The sequence below is a fragment of the Mastomys coucha genome, unplaced genomic scaffold (genome assembly GCF_008632895.1).
Source record: "Mastomys coucha isolate ucsf_1 unplaced genomic scaffold, UCSF_Mcou_1 pScaffold18, whole genome shotgun sequence".
NCBI classification, from domain to species: domain Eukaryota; kingdom Metazoa; phylum Chordata; class Mammalia; order Rodentia; family Muridae; genus Mastomys; species Mastomys coucha.
The window spans coordinates 8,214,865-8,229,329 of NW_022196900.1; the positions used below are offsets into that span (position 1 = coordinate 8,214,865).

Genomic DNA, 14,465 nt, shown 5'->3' on the forward strand with positions numbered 1-14,465 from the left:
AACTTGGTACTCTCTGGGAGGCTCTGGTTGCTTTAGGAAATACATCACTAGGGACTGGACATATCTTGTTTCTGTACCCTTCAGTCTCTCTGCACCCTGTTTGCAGTGAAGTAAAAAAGTTCTCCCCAACACCATGATGTAGAGCCAAGTGACCCTAGACAGAAATCCTCTCTAACCACGAGCCAAGGTGAATCTCTTCTCCCCCGTGCCATTCTCTTTGGTATTTTGGTTTCACAGGGTAGGAGAGGAGAGGAAGGAAAAATATCCCAACAGGCTTAGAGTTGTTTTTAAGTGCCAGTTTGCCACACCTAGAACCATCTAGGAAGAGAATAAATGTTGAGGAATTATTTAGATCAAGTTGGTCCTTGGCCCTGTCTGTTGAGGGGTTGTCTTAGCTGGGTCCACTGTAGGTTGCACAGTTTCTTTAGGTTGGGCCTTGACCTGTATTTAAAGAGCTGATTGAAAATGTAAATGAGCAAGCCAGCAGCATGCACGCGCTGGTTTTTATGCCCTTGGCTGTGAATTTGGCATGACCAGCTGTGTCAAGCCCTTGCCTCTCATCTTCCCTGCAATGAAGGATTGCAACCTGGAATTCTAAACCAAAGGAGCCCTTTCTCTCCTCAACGGTGTGTTGTTGGGCTTTTTATCACAGCAGCAGAAATGAAACTGGAACATGTTGCAAGAAAAGAATCTGATATGTATGTCTTAGTTGCTTTTTGTGGCTGTAATAAACACCATGTTCAAAAGCAACTTGGAGAACAAAGGGTCTACAAGCTATAGTCCCTTATCAGGAGCAGCCAGGGCAGGAGCTCAAGACAGGAACCGGGATGCATGAACTGAAGCAGAGACCATGAGGAACACTGGCTTGCTTCCACACTTACATTCAGCTTGCTTCCTTCCTCCTTTTCTTCCTTTCTTCCTTCCTTCTTCCCTCCCTCCCTCCCTCCCCTCCTTCCTTTCTCCCTTCCCTCCTTCCTTCCTTCCTTCCTTCCTTCCTTCCTTCCTTCCTTCCAATAAAGCCTAAACTTTATTTTTTTTTTAAAAAAAAGACAAGAACCTCAATTAACTATTGAACAAGAAACTCAAAATGTGTTATCAATCACCGGCCGTCTTCTTGCTTGGTGACTTAGGATCGTCTTGCTTGGAGACTTTGGGATTGCTCCTTCTGCACAGTTCCCAGGGGTCTGGACAACTTCTCTTGAGTTTGGAATCATCCACAGATAAGCAGGTCAGGTGAGATACCTCACACAGAATGATTGAGAGGCAGGAGCAAGGAGGGTCTGTTCACTGCTGGAGATGGGGAAGCCCAGGAGGTGCTTGCCTGAGTTCTTTGGCTTGTTTTCTGGTGGCCTGTTGGGCTGCAGCATCTTTTCCATCTCTCATTCTTGGCAATGGAATAGTTAATGAGGTCAAAGTGACCCATGTAAGAGCAAGAGATTCACCTTGTTGGTTCACAAGCCATTCCCACTTAGTGGTATCCATGCGGCCTATACCTATAAAATTGGACAAAGTCGCTCTAGCTGGCTATGGATGGTGCACCAGTCTGTCATTTTGCCACTGTGCTCTAGGCTTCCAGACCAGGAGCTGCTGCTCTCAAAGTTCAAGAGTAGGAGACATCACCACAGGAAACTTCTACTCTCGCAGATGCAGAAGAAAAACTCAGCTACATTTTTATACAGCTGGGCCAACCTGCCTAGGGATAGTACTGTTCACAGTGGATTGGGCCCTCCTGCATCAACTATCCATGGGGCTTTGGGGGTGGGAGAAAGAAAAGAAAAAATCCAATCTGATAGAGGAAATTCCTCAGTCAAAGTTCCCTTTTCCCAAATGTTTCATGGGGTGTGTGGTATGTGTCAAGTTGACAGCAAATGTTAACTACCACATGCATCTATATTAATCCTGAAAGGAGGGTGTTATCCCTGCTTATGGGAAACATTTGGGAAGGCACAGTGACTTTTCCAAGGTTTCTACTTGTTAATGGCAAAGTAGTGTCTCATCTCCGGCTGCCATGTTGCTTCCCTGCAGTTCCTCACGTCTGTCTCCTGGAGCTTCATGCCTCCTCTTCCTCATTCTTGAATGGCCTCAGCTCTGACCATAGTCCTGATATGATGCTGACCCGGCCTGATGTGAGACCCTAAGAAATACCATGAGTCACACCAGCTTGCCTGTAGACCCACCGAAGGTACAAGGGCAGTCCCTGATCCTCAAGGGCATGATGTTTCATTGGTCAGAGGAGACATGTGATCAGCAAAAGTGCAGCCATCTTGATATGAAGTGGTCCTGGAGTGACCAGGGCTGTAAACAACTGTGGGAGATGAGGCCTTAGAGAGCTCTGGGCTGGTGGAAAGGGGAAGTCTCCCAGAGAAGCTGGGACTCCAGGGAGCCATGTGAGGCTACAGAGGAGAGAAAGGTCAGACACTGCAACAGGCTCAGGGTTGTGTTGCCTGAGCATTGCTCATTGTCCCCACAGGGCCTCTCACTGCTCCAGGTCACCAGATTAATATTGTCAATAATTTTTAAGTAGGTTATAGCAATAGATTTTATATATAAATCCCCTTGGTGGGTTCCATGCTACCTGCTCCAGTGCTTTACACTCCTGAATGACACACACACACACACACACACACACACACACACACACACATACACACACACACACACACACAAACACACACACACACACGCACACACACACACATGACCTTTATATTTATAAACAGCACAACAGCTGGGCCACTTACTAACCTCCATGTGGTTAACTCATCTTCCTCCAATAATCAAATTATTACTTGCTAAATTCTCTATTCTACCTTGGCTGTCCTGGACCCAGAGGCTGCCCCTTGGCTGTCCTGGACCCAGAGGCTGCCCAGCTGGGCTGCACTCTCCTGTTGCCTTCACATGCTGGCCATGCCTCCCTGTCCCCCACTACTCTCAGGCGTGACATCTCTCCTCTCCTCCTACCTCCTCCTACCACCATGGGGGAATCTCCTCTTCCTCCTTCCTCTCTGTCCCACACCCACCAGCATCTTTACTAATCAGAACCAACTGGGGGCAGGGTCCCAGCGTGTCTTATATGCTGACACTCAAGTGTAAGCAGTTTTGGGGACCAAAATTAACATTACAATACAAGCAGCATTAGGCAAAACCCACTGCAGTAGGTCACCATATTGATATTGTCAATAATTTTCTTAAGTTGTAAAGCATTTCAGAAATTTTTTGTTTGTTTGTTTTTTTGAGACAGGATTTCTCTATGTAGCCCTGGCTGTCCTGGAACTCACTCAGTAGACCAGGCTGGCCTCAAACTCAGAAATCCACCTGTCTCTACTTCCCAAGTGCTGGGATTAAAGGCGTGCGCCGCCGCCACCACCACCCGGCTGCATTTCAGAAATTAAGCAGTATGGGAAACAAGGCCAGAGTCACTAAAATATTCACCATTTTGAGTCAGTGATATTCTGTTTCTCAATATATGCTCCAGCTGTTAGTCTTTTTGTGGGATGGGAGTTTGGAGATGGAACCCAGGGCCTCATTATTGCTAGGCAAACACCCTCCCACTGCTCTGTGCCTACACACCTTTTAAACAATGTTTGCGTTCATGTGTATGCCATATGTGTATGTGTGTAGGCGTGCTCAGAGGTCAGAAGATGGTGCTAAATCCTTTAGAGCTGTAGTTACAGGTAGTAGTGAGCTCCTCATGTGCATGCTAGGAACTGAACTTGGGTCTTCTGGAAAAGCAGCAAGTGCTATTAAGCACTGAGTCATTTATTTATTCAGTTCCTTGGCAGTCCTTTTATAAATAAACAAACAAACAAATGAAATTATGTGTGGGTGTAGGGTGGTATGGGAGGGTGATGTGCTTATGTGTGTTCAGGCATGCTCACCTCTGTGTTTGTGTGCGTGTGTGTGTGTGTGTGTGTGTGTGTGTGTGTGTGTGTGTGTGTGAGCAGGGACCAGGGTCAACTTCAGGTGTCACTCCCTCTTCAACTTATTTTAAAGACAGAGTCCCTCACTGAACTTAGAGCTTACCAGTTCTGCTAAGCTGGTGGGCCTGACAAGCCTTAGGGACCTGTCTCCCCTCCCTATCCCAGCACTGAGGTAATAGATGTGGATCCCCCCAGACATGGCTTTCATGTGTGTGTTGGGAATGTGAACTTTAGATCCTCATGTGCCTGTTACCCACTTTACCATCTGAGCTACCTCTCCAGCTTCTTTTTACTTTGAAACAAGTTCTCAGAAAGTTGTCCAGAATGCCCTTGGACTCGAGATCCACCAGATAAGTTTTAAACTCGCTCTCCTCCTGCCTCAGTCTCCCAAGTACCTGGGATTATGGGCCCTGCTCCTCTCTGTCTTCTACAGACACAGGACATCATGATTCCAGCTGAATCCCTGTACAATCTGGGAACACTTTCTCCCCAGAGTCAACATCATGCTAGACTCAGCATGACTTATCCCCATGTATGGCTCTCTGTGGATGCTGCCTCCACAGTCCGCATGTCTGTTATAATTGCTATTGCACAGATCCACCAGCTTTTTACAACTTGGCCTTTTTCCTCCATGGCTTTTTGTTTTTTAGCCTTATCCTTAATAAATGGAACTCTAAACTTGTCTGCTCTTGAGTGCTCCATCATAGGAATAGAGTGCTTTATCATAAGGATAGATCAAATTATTACACTCTGGTCCCTGGTGGATGCCTGGTTAACCCTTTCCATGCCTTTAAACAGCACGTTAGCAAATGTCTTCAGACATCTCTTTGTAAACATGTGTGTGTAGTTTTATATTGTAGAGACCAACAGTCCAGTTAGTTTGCTATCAACACGACACAAGCTAGTGTCAAATCAGAAGAGGAACCTCAACTGAGAAATGCCTGCATCAGATTCTCCTTCCTTCCTTCTTAGTCTTTCTGTCTGTTTGTCTGTCTTTTTGTTTTTTTTGTTTTTGTTTTGTTTTGTTTTGTTTTGTTTTGTTTTTTTGAGACAGGGTTTCTCTGTGTAGCCCTGGCTGTCCTGGAACTCACTCTGACACTCACTCTGTAGACCAGGTGTGCGAGCCACACTGCCCAGCTAAGATGTCTTTTCTTGATTGCTGATTGGTAGAGGATGGCCCAGCCCACTGGCAGGTAGCACTGCTGGGGAGTATAAGAAAGCAGGCCGATGATGCTTCTCCACTGCCTCTGCTTCAGTTTCTACCTTGAATTTCCTAGTCTGACTTCCTTTCCAATAAACTATAACTCTCAGAAGAAATAAAACTTTTTGTCCCCAAGTTCCTTTTATCACAGCAACAGAAATGTTTGTATTCCCCCATAAACTCATTTGTTGAAACCTAACCCCCTAAGGCATTAGGAAACAGAGTCACAGGAGTAATGTCCTTCTATAGTGGGTATGATGGTTTGTATATGCTCAGCCCAGGAAGTGGCACCATTAGAAGGTATGGCCCTGTTGGAGTAGGTGTGTCACCATGGATGTGAGCATTAAGACCTTCAACCTAGCTGTTTGGAAGTCAGTCTTCTCCTAGCAGCCTTTAGATGAGGATGTAGAGCTCTCAGCTCCTACTGCACCATGTCTGCCTGGATGCTGCCATGTTCCATCTTGATGATAATGGACTGAACCTCTGAACCTGTAAGCCAGCCCCAATTAAATGTTGTCTTTATAAGAGTTGCCTTGGTCATGGTGTCTGTTTACAGCAGTAAAATCCTAACTAAGACAGTGGGCCACTGGGGTCATTTGCCTCTTCTGAAGAGTAAGGATGAGCACAGAGGGGGTCATCCACAGACTTGGAAGGGCCCCTCACCAGACAGGGCATCTGATTGTGTTTTGATCTTCATTTCCTTGTGTCTAGGACCATGGAAAATAAATGTGTTTTAAGACATTAGATGAAAAATATGCAATGCCTTAGTTTTACTAGGTGTTACCTAAACTGCCAACAGCTTCTAACACAGAAGTACCATGCTTAAGGCATGTCCCTAGGATGTGTTCCTGCAGATACTGGAGGAAGAGTGGCTCAGAATGCTCACAGCTACGTGGCATTGTCAATAGTTTCCTTTTCTGAAATAAATTTTTAAATGATTTGATTACTTTTATTTTGAGTATATGAGTGTTTTTGTCTACATGCACGTGTGTGTGTGTGTGTGTGTGTGTGTGTATGTGCTTGCGTGTGCGTGCTTTTGTGTGTGTAGGACAGCTTGTGGTCATGGAGGAGCATCAATCACTGTCTTACACTCCAGGGCTACCAGGGCTGGGCCATCCTCTAAAAGACATCTCTCAGAATGTCCATAGGCAACCCGATGCAGGCATTTCTCAGTTGAGGTTCCTCTTCCCACTTGATGCTAGCTTGTGTCAAGTTGATAACAAACTAACTGGACTGTTGGTTTCTATGATATAAAGCCACACACATGTATACAAAGAGATGTCTGAAACTGCCGTCCTCCTTCCACTATGTGTGTCTCAGACATGGTAGCACATGCCTCTACCTGCTCAGCCATCTTGCCAGCTCTTGTCTTTTGTTTTTGTTTTGCTTTTTTGTATGTTTGGTTGTTTTGTTTTCTTTTAACATAGAATATTTTCTTTCCAGGCGGAGAAGTCAGTTTAACGTGGACATTGACCATTTCCTGTTTATAAGCCGTCCTGTGGGTCCTCTGCTCTCTATCAAACCAACTTGTAAAGCTATGCTCACCTACACAGGCTTCTCTTTCTCTCCTGTCGACCATGAGTGGCTTAGACGGATAGAAAGGCTGACACACAGCACTGTGGGTATGTATGTTCTCTCTCCCGTGTGCCCCTCTCATCTTGATGAGCTCTGGAGCAGGCTGGCTGCTCCCTCACCTAGACACCTTCTCCATCTCCTTCCCACCTCCCTTCAGCTCTCAGCTGACATCTCCCAGGGCAGCTTCAGGAAGCATCCCAAGCTTGACTGAGAGCCCTTTCCCACACTGCCCCAGAGTCTTTGCTCACAATACACAGTTCCCTAGACACTGTCCTGGAGTATATCTCCCTGACTCACCAGACAGAAAGCTCCCTGAGACCAGGGTCTGTGTGGTGTGTCCAGCATTTGTGGGATGAATCTGTTCAGTAGTCATCAGGGAGGAAATGAGTCTAGATGCAACAGTAGGATGGGCCATGGGGAGTGGGAGGAGCATAGAATGAATGTGTAAAGAATGAGTGAAGTCCTGGGTGAGTGGGTACTGTCGATAGGAGCACAGCCATGCCAATAACCAATACCTTAGACCCATGGGAATCTGACCCCGCTGGGTCAGGCTCAGAGGAATGGCAAAGCCTTCCTCTGGTCCAGTTGTGAATGTTGGCAGTGTGCAAGAACTAGAAACTACAGCTCCATCCTTCCAGATATTTATAGCCGGAGACTGCTCATGTCTGGAAACCTCCAACTGAGACAAGCTGACCCATCTCCCTGTGCTGAAGGTCTGGATGGCTTTGTAGTTGGTACCACTCCATCTGAGCATTCACAGCCACCGATCCCAGCCTTCCTCCACGTGCACCTGTCCTTTCTTCATTTCCTTGCTGCTCTAGTCAGGCTTCCAGTCATGAAGGATGGGTAATGGAAAACCATTGGTCAGGCTGGAGAGTGTCATCCTGTCACCCTCATAACTTCAGCTTTCAGATATGGGGACTGAGGTCTGTGGCCTCAGCTGGAGCCACACACCTGGTCTGTGTGGACTCAGCTCTGCCCCACAGTCTCCCGAGTGCATGCTGGGGGCTCTCCCCTACCTTGTACTTTGAAGCAGCAGGTTATATCACAGTGAAAGGAAGTGTCCTGAGACCCACTTCCCATGGTCAGGGACACCAGCCTCCCTTCTGTCCTGCAAGCCAGGAGCTAAACGACCAGTGTCCTATATGCTTGGAGAAATGAAAGGCAAAGTTAATGATGTATGTTGAGAACCTGCTGTGCACAGGCATGACCTCTCAGGCCTTTGGGGTATGTGGTTGTATGTAGTTTTTCCCGTGTGTACATAGGCAGCCTGAGGTAAGGCAGTGCACTCTTTTTTTTTCCCACGTGTAAGAGGTTTAATTGAGAGGGAGAGAGGGGGCAGTAGCGGAAAGAGAGGAGGGAGAGAGAGCGGCAGTGCACTCTTAATTGCCAAAGCAGTGAATGGAGACTTGGTCACCAATGATGGAGGGAACCAAGTGGTACCCTAATCCAGTCAGTCCTCTCTGTGGGCTGTGTGCTCTATTTCTGCACAGCAGAGAACTCCACAGAGGGTTGGCCTGGCCTTCTAAGAGCTATCCTCACTTCACGGACTTCCTGGTCTGTCCAGTGTCCATCTTTTGCCCCAGGGTCCCCAGGTGACGTCAGTCAGAGCATCTGGTGGGCTGACTCAGGTGTCCAGGAGGAAAGAGCTTAGCCCCTCGATGGCAGCCGAATGAAGCAGCTGGTTCCCAGAAGGGGACCTATGAACAGAGTTCCCAGGAAGCCCAGTCTGCCCAGGTCCGCCTATGGAAAGGGCCAGCAAGGACAATTGGCTACAGGGAATTTGACGAACACCATCAGCTGCAAACTCCCACAAAACAAACAGAGCTTGATCCAGAGGTCTGAATAATAGCCCCTCCACCAGATGGCTTGCAGGAGCTGTGCCAGAGAGAGAAAAAACCCTCCTCTGCCCTGAATTTCTTCTTTGTTCTAGACCTGGCTCTTCCAGGATGTCAGTGGGGTGCTTCTGCAGGCCAGCTATCCAGATAGTAAGTGTCCTGTGCTCAGGGAGATTAAGGCAGCTGTCCCCAGATCAGGATTTGGGGACAGGGAACTGGACAGAGAAGCAGCTTCCTCATCCCAGCATGAATCACCACAAGCTGAAGGGATCACACAGCTGTCCACATCTGGGCCTGGAATGCTGGGATAAGGAGACTCACAAGGAGCCCCAGCCCCCTGTGGTCTAGACCAGGAAGTTATAAGCAAGGCCACCCTGCATGAGGGCAGACCCTCCGGCCACCTCAGGTCTTTCCTTCAGGTTTGATCTACCGGGACCCAAGGCCAGCTTGTCATCCTGTTAAACTGGAGCTGAGCTTAGGGCACATGTAGCCAGTACTCAGGCCCCTCATAGCTTTAAGAAGAACTGTGGTAGCTGGGTGGTGGTGGCGCGCCTTTAATCCCAGCACTTGGGAGGCAGAGGCAGGCAGATTTCTGAGTTTGAGGCCAGCCTGGTCTACAGAGTGAGTTCCAGGACAGCCAGGGCTATACAGAGAAACCCTGTCTTGAAAATCCAAAAAAAAAAAAAGCAGAACAGTGGTATAAAATCAAGGCCGCTGTGGATTTGAATCCTTGCTGTGTACCATGGACAACTTATTTGACCCCCCTGAACCTCCGTTCCTACTTCCCTGTGTTTCAGTGAGAATAATAGATTGTATTTTCAGTGCACACAGCATCTGCCCTGTTCCATAAATGCCTTCAATGATCCACGGCTCAGTCTTTACTGTTGGCTGCCCTTCCAAATGCAGCCCTTTCCCGTTTTCCTGAGTAGATCCCTGTATTTACTGAATTTTAGCTACTCGGTTCTCCAGGATGTAGTTGGACTTGCTAACCACTGCAGACTCTGGAAGTGACAGGGGAGGGTGTAGTTACAACCAAGTTATAGCAGGCCCCTCTGACCTGCCAGCTGGCTTTGCAAACTTTCTTTTCCTGGTAAGACATAAAGTCACTTTCAAAAACAATAAGCCCTTTACTACCACAGTACATCTATTAACCTGTATGAAGCGCCTAGTATGTCTGCAAGGGTTGCTGTCCTAATGACTCTTCAGTGTGGAAGTTATCCATCAGAAGCGTTTCCATCCTAGTAGGTTGCCAGGTCTCTGTCCACACTGGCCTTTAGCAACTCAGTGCTCACCTCTCAGAATGTTGTTAGTTACTACAGCAGAGGGGAACATGTAGAAGAGTTACACAGCCCCTGTCCACTGCACCCACCCATTCCGTTGACCCAAGCAGACACCTAGAGCTGCAGATGGAGGAATAATCGGAAACTAATGAGCGGTGGCAGCCTCAGCCACACCAAGACTCAATATCTCCACAGAGTGGAGGAGACCCTGCGGTAAACAGAACTTTGGAATCTTCCCTGCTGACATTCACCAACAAGAATGGTTACCAGATGGTTTCAAACAGAGAAGATGCCCTGACATTTACAGGAAGCCATTCCTTGCCTCTCCCTTCAGTCTGCGTCAGTGGGCCTTGGCTGCCTGTGTACTAGGGATGTGCTTAGTGGTATGTGGCACTGCTGACCAGTTCTAAGCGGCTACAAAGGATTTTGAACATATGTAGTTACCCACCTTGAGTGTGCTCAGGTTAGCACCAAATCTTCTTCAGGGGTGGGCTACTACTTTAAAGAGGGTTTCTTGTTTTGTTTTAGATCTCAAACATTAAAGTTTTTTTTTTAATTTTTAATTTTGTGTCTGTGTGTGGGTATGTGGGTGCCAGATCCCCTGGAGCTGGAATTATAGGCAGTTGTGAGGTGTCAGACATGGGTGCTGGGAACTGAACAGGGGTCCTCTGTGAAGCAAGCTCTTCTGCTTTAGTGCTGAACCATTGCTCCAAACCCACAGCTCCTATATTTAATTTTGATCACACTTAATTGTCCCAATGATTTTTCACCTTCTCTTCTGTACTTGTTATTTCCAGCCTGAGAGGCCACTCAATCTCTGAGTTCAATTGCAACTGATATTTACCATAATAATTTATAACTTAGTGGGGTGTGTGTGTATGTTTGTGTGTGTGTAGCCAAAGGTGTCTCAGGGTGTCATCCCCAGGAGCGCTGTCCACATCCTTTGAACAAAGGTCTTCCATTGGCTAGGAGCTCACCAATTAAGCTACATTGGCTGTCCATTAAGCCGGAAGGATCCTCTTGTCTCTGCCTCTACAAGGTGGATTACAGGCTCTCTATCACACCTGCCATTTTTATATGGCATCTGAGGATCAAACTTAGGTCTCCATCCTTGCAAGACAAGCATTTTGTTCACAAAATTAGCTTCCCCTCTTCTTATAGTAACCCATCTTAGTCTCATTAAAAACTCTAAAACCGTCTTCCACCTACCTAGTAATCCTCACTACAGCTGCTGCAGAACATTTATGTGATTAGAGATATTGATTGACCTGTCCAACGATGCAGTATGAAAATATCAAAGTCAGGCTTTTGAACCTGTTTCTGGTGTCAAATGCTGTGGCTTTTCCTTTATCCCAGGCTGACTATGGATTTACACGAAGAGGACCTTTTTGGAAAGCGGGTGAACTCTGCTCTGGAGATCTGGAAAACTCAAGAGAGAAGGAAGGGGCTTCTTCTCTCACTGTCACCCTGCCAGCCAGGACATGGAGCCTGCTGTAGCCAGCTCTCACTGGGATGACTTGGGGGCACACCTTTGAGGAGCTAGAAGGCCAGAAGTTTGGGTTAATGAGGCTTTTATTCATGGATAAACATCCCGCAGAGCACTCAGGCCACGAGATTCTATTAATGTGCAGTACATGACAGGGTGAGGTATGTATTCACATGTGACCTGTTTGTGCGAGGGTGAAATGTGGGCAAGCATGTAAACTGAATAATTTTCTGTGCATGGTCCATGTTTGTTTAGCCCTTTCCTGGTATAAGATCACTAGATAAAGTACAGGATGCTTTGATACAAATTTCAAATATGGTCATATTTGAATTTCAGTTGAATAATGAATTTTTTTATTAGTGTAACTGAATGAAAAAAAAAAGAAAGAAAAAGGAAGACCATGACTGCTCCTAGATATGGTGGAAGAGAACGTTTATTATAGATATGTGGGTGAGCACAGCCAGAGGCAGGGACATCTGGGAGAGCACAGAGTGGACATGACCAGATGGAGCTGTGCCATGTAAGGAGAAGGGGGAAGGGAGGGGAGAGAGATGGAAACCAGGTACAGCAGCTAGGAGGTCCAAAGGAGAGTAGACCAAAAAGACCAATTAACCAAAATGGCTGGACTATAGAGGGAAGGGCAGCTCAACCCCTGAGCTGGAGAAGTTCAGGGTAGGGGTAGGATATGCCAGTCAGGAGAGCCCTGTAACAGGTAGGGACTGAGGGATGCTGGGAGAACTTGGTGACCGGAGTCTGCTTTGGTATATTAAGTAAGCCCCTCAGCCACTTGTCCCACATTTGCAGATTTAACAGTATGTATGTGCCAGGTGTTGTATGGACATCCTTATACAAAAAAAAAAAAGAAAGAAAGCATTAATCTGAAAGTCAGTTGTAACCAGTGTCTGTGTTTTTCTGGCAGACAGATCTCCATGTAGGTGTGTCTATCTTGGGACTCATGAGTGTGTATATTTGTGCTGGAGTCTCTGAGTGTGCACAGGAGTTTGTGCACTCATGGGTCTGGCTGATAAGGAGTCAGCAGATAGAGTCAACAGCCCTATAACCCCTAACTCATATCTTCTCAGACCATGTGTGTGTGCATGTGTGTGTGTGTGTGTGTGTGTGTGTGTGTGTGTGTGTGTGTATGAGAGAGAAAGAGAGAGTGGGGAAGGGGGGACAGGAAGAGGAGGGAGGAAGAGGAGAGGGAGAGGAGCTTAGGAATGAGGCTGGCAGCAGCTATTTGGGGAACCCTTGAGTTTGAGGTGACTGTAGGACTTCAGTGTCCAGCAGGTTGTGGCCTTGGGCCAGCTCATGCCAGAGGTCTAGGCTGGAGAAAGAGATCCAGGCTTGTGGGTGGGACTGTACGGGAGATCAAAACCCTAGAAGGGCAGTCATCACATCAGTAGAGAACAAGGTGGATGAGGTGGGCAGTGGCCCAGAAGGGGGCTTAGGAACAGCAGTGTTTGGAAAACAGGAAGAGTCTGAGAAGGTCACAGGGCTGCTGGGAGCTGGATGAGGTATCCACATGCTTGGTAGTCCCAAAGGCCTAGACAAGGCGTGATTCAAAGCACTGAGGAGGCATTGGCCAGTTGGGTCTGGCTGAGCCTTGGGTCTTTGGATTCGAAGCTGTGCAGTGGGGGTGGGGATGAGGATGCTCAGAGTTGCAGGGGTGGATGTAGAATAAGCATGAAATACTCTGCCTGGCGGGATGGATGTACAGGGGCATTTCATGCCCAGATAAAGCTCTATGCTGAAGTAGTGTCTGCCAAATGACAGTATAAAGAGAACCTAGCATGGTGTTGGTTATGTAGTAGGTGCTCCATAAATGTCCCGGCTTTCTTTTCGGGGTGTAAAAGCTTCTTGGGTGGTTCTAGAAAATTCCTCCAAGACCACAGATTTTCTTGTTAGGGAGTCAGAATTTTCTCTTTGTTGAGAAGATCTGTCTTTTCTGCCATTAAATCCCTGGGAATTTCAAAGGCACTGGGCCTGACAGCTTTCTGTAGTTGAGGGGCCAGTGGAGTCTGAGTGAACAATGGTGATCCCAGGGGACAGCTCTGATCAGGGTCACCCCTCCACGAGCCTCCTCTTCCTTCCGATGTGGTCTTGTCATCTGTCGGGAGCCAGGGGCTTCTCATGGGGCTGGCTCACAGTGTGTGCTGTGTAAATGTTTGCCCTGATTATTTTTGTTATTGCTGTCACTGGGCCTGGTGTTTCCTGAAATTGAATCATTTCAGTGACTCTAAAGTTTAGTTTATTTTAGTTAATCCAAACCTCAGGCTGACACCTCAGTGGCCCTGGGTTCCCAAGGCAGGGAAGACTAATTCCAACACAATCTCCTTCCGGTTCTTTGAAACCCTCACAGTGCAAGGAGAAGGTGGGCTGGCTTCAAGAGGCCACTTAGTTTAGATAAACACTTGGCCTGTGGATATACATAGTCATCAGGCACCTTCCTTAGGTTCTGAGCGTTGGGAATCTGTATATGTATCTAGTCATTGACTTAGCCACCTGATTGTTTTCCTGAAAATCTTACCTAGGCCAGTCTCTCTCTGTTTGGTTCACTACTGCAAATTCATTACTGGAGTACTCTGTGTCACATGATAACGGCTCAGGAATACTTGCTGAATGAATGAATGAAAGATGAGTTGAATGAATGATGCCAGAGTGAGACACAGTCCCAGCTGTTCTAGAACACCAGCATTCCATTCCCATCTCCTAACATCTCCCTGAAATTCACACCAGACAAATATGACTGCCCAGGAGCTTGATAGACACCCCTCAAAGGTCACAGGAACCTGGCAGGAGGGGTGACATCCCACTGGGTATATAGCAATTGCATCGTAGATGAGGCAGCATTGGGTTGGGAAGAATTGGAAGAAGGGACACAGGCTGGACACATCTGAGAGGCGGGAAACCTAGGCTTGTAGGCCAGCCTAGCTGTGCAGGTGGCTCTATCAGGGCAGGTACAGAGTGTGCCTTAGCCATGGTATATACAACTTGGCATGAGGCACAGACAGGACTCTTAATATGCCATAGAATGTGGGCTGGGAAATTAGCTCAGTTGACAGAGTGTTTGCCTAGCAAATGTGAACTACTGGCTATGATACTCAGGGTCACATAAACTAGGCATGGTGGTACATGTCTATAATCCTAGCACCCAGGAGGTGATGC

General features: G+C 47.2%; 1 pseudogene; it reads right to left on the reverse strand.

The window, feature by feature from the left end:
• Positions 1 to 1,229: 1,229 nt before the first annotated feature.
• On the reverse strand, positions 1,230 to 1,550 carry LOC116095243 (annotated as a pseudogene).
• Positions 1,551 to 14,465: the final 12,915 nt, after the last annotated feature.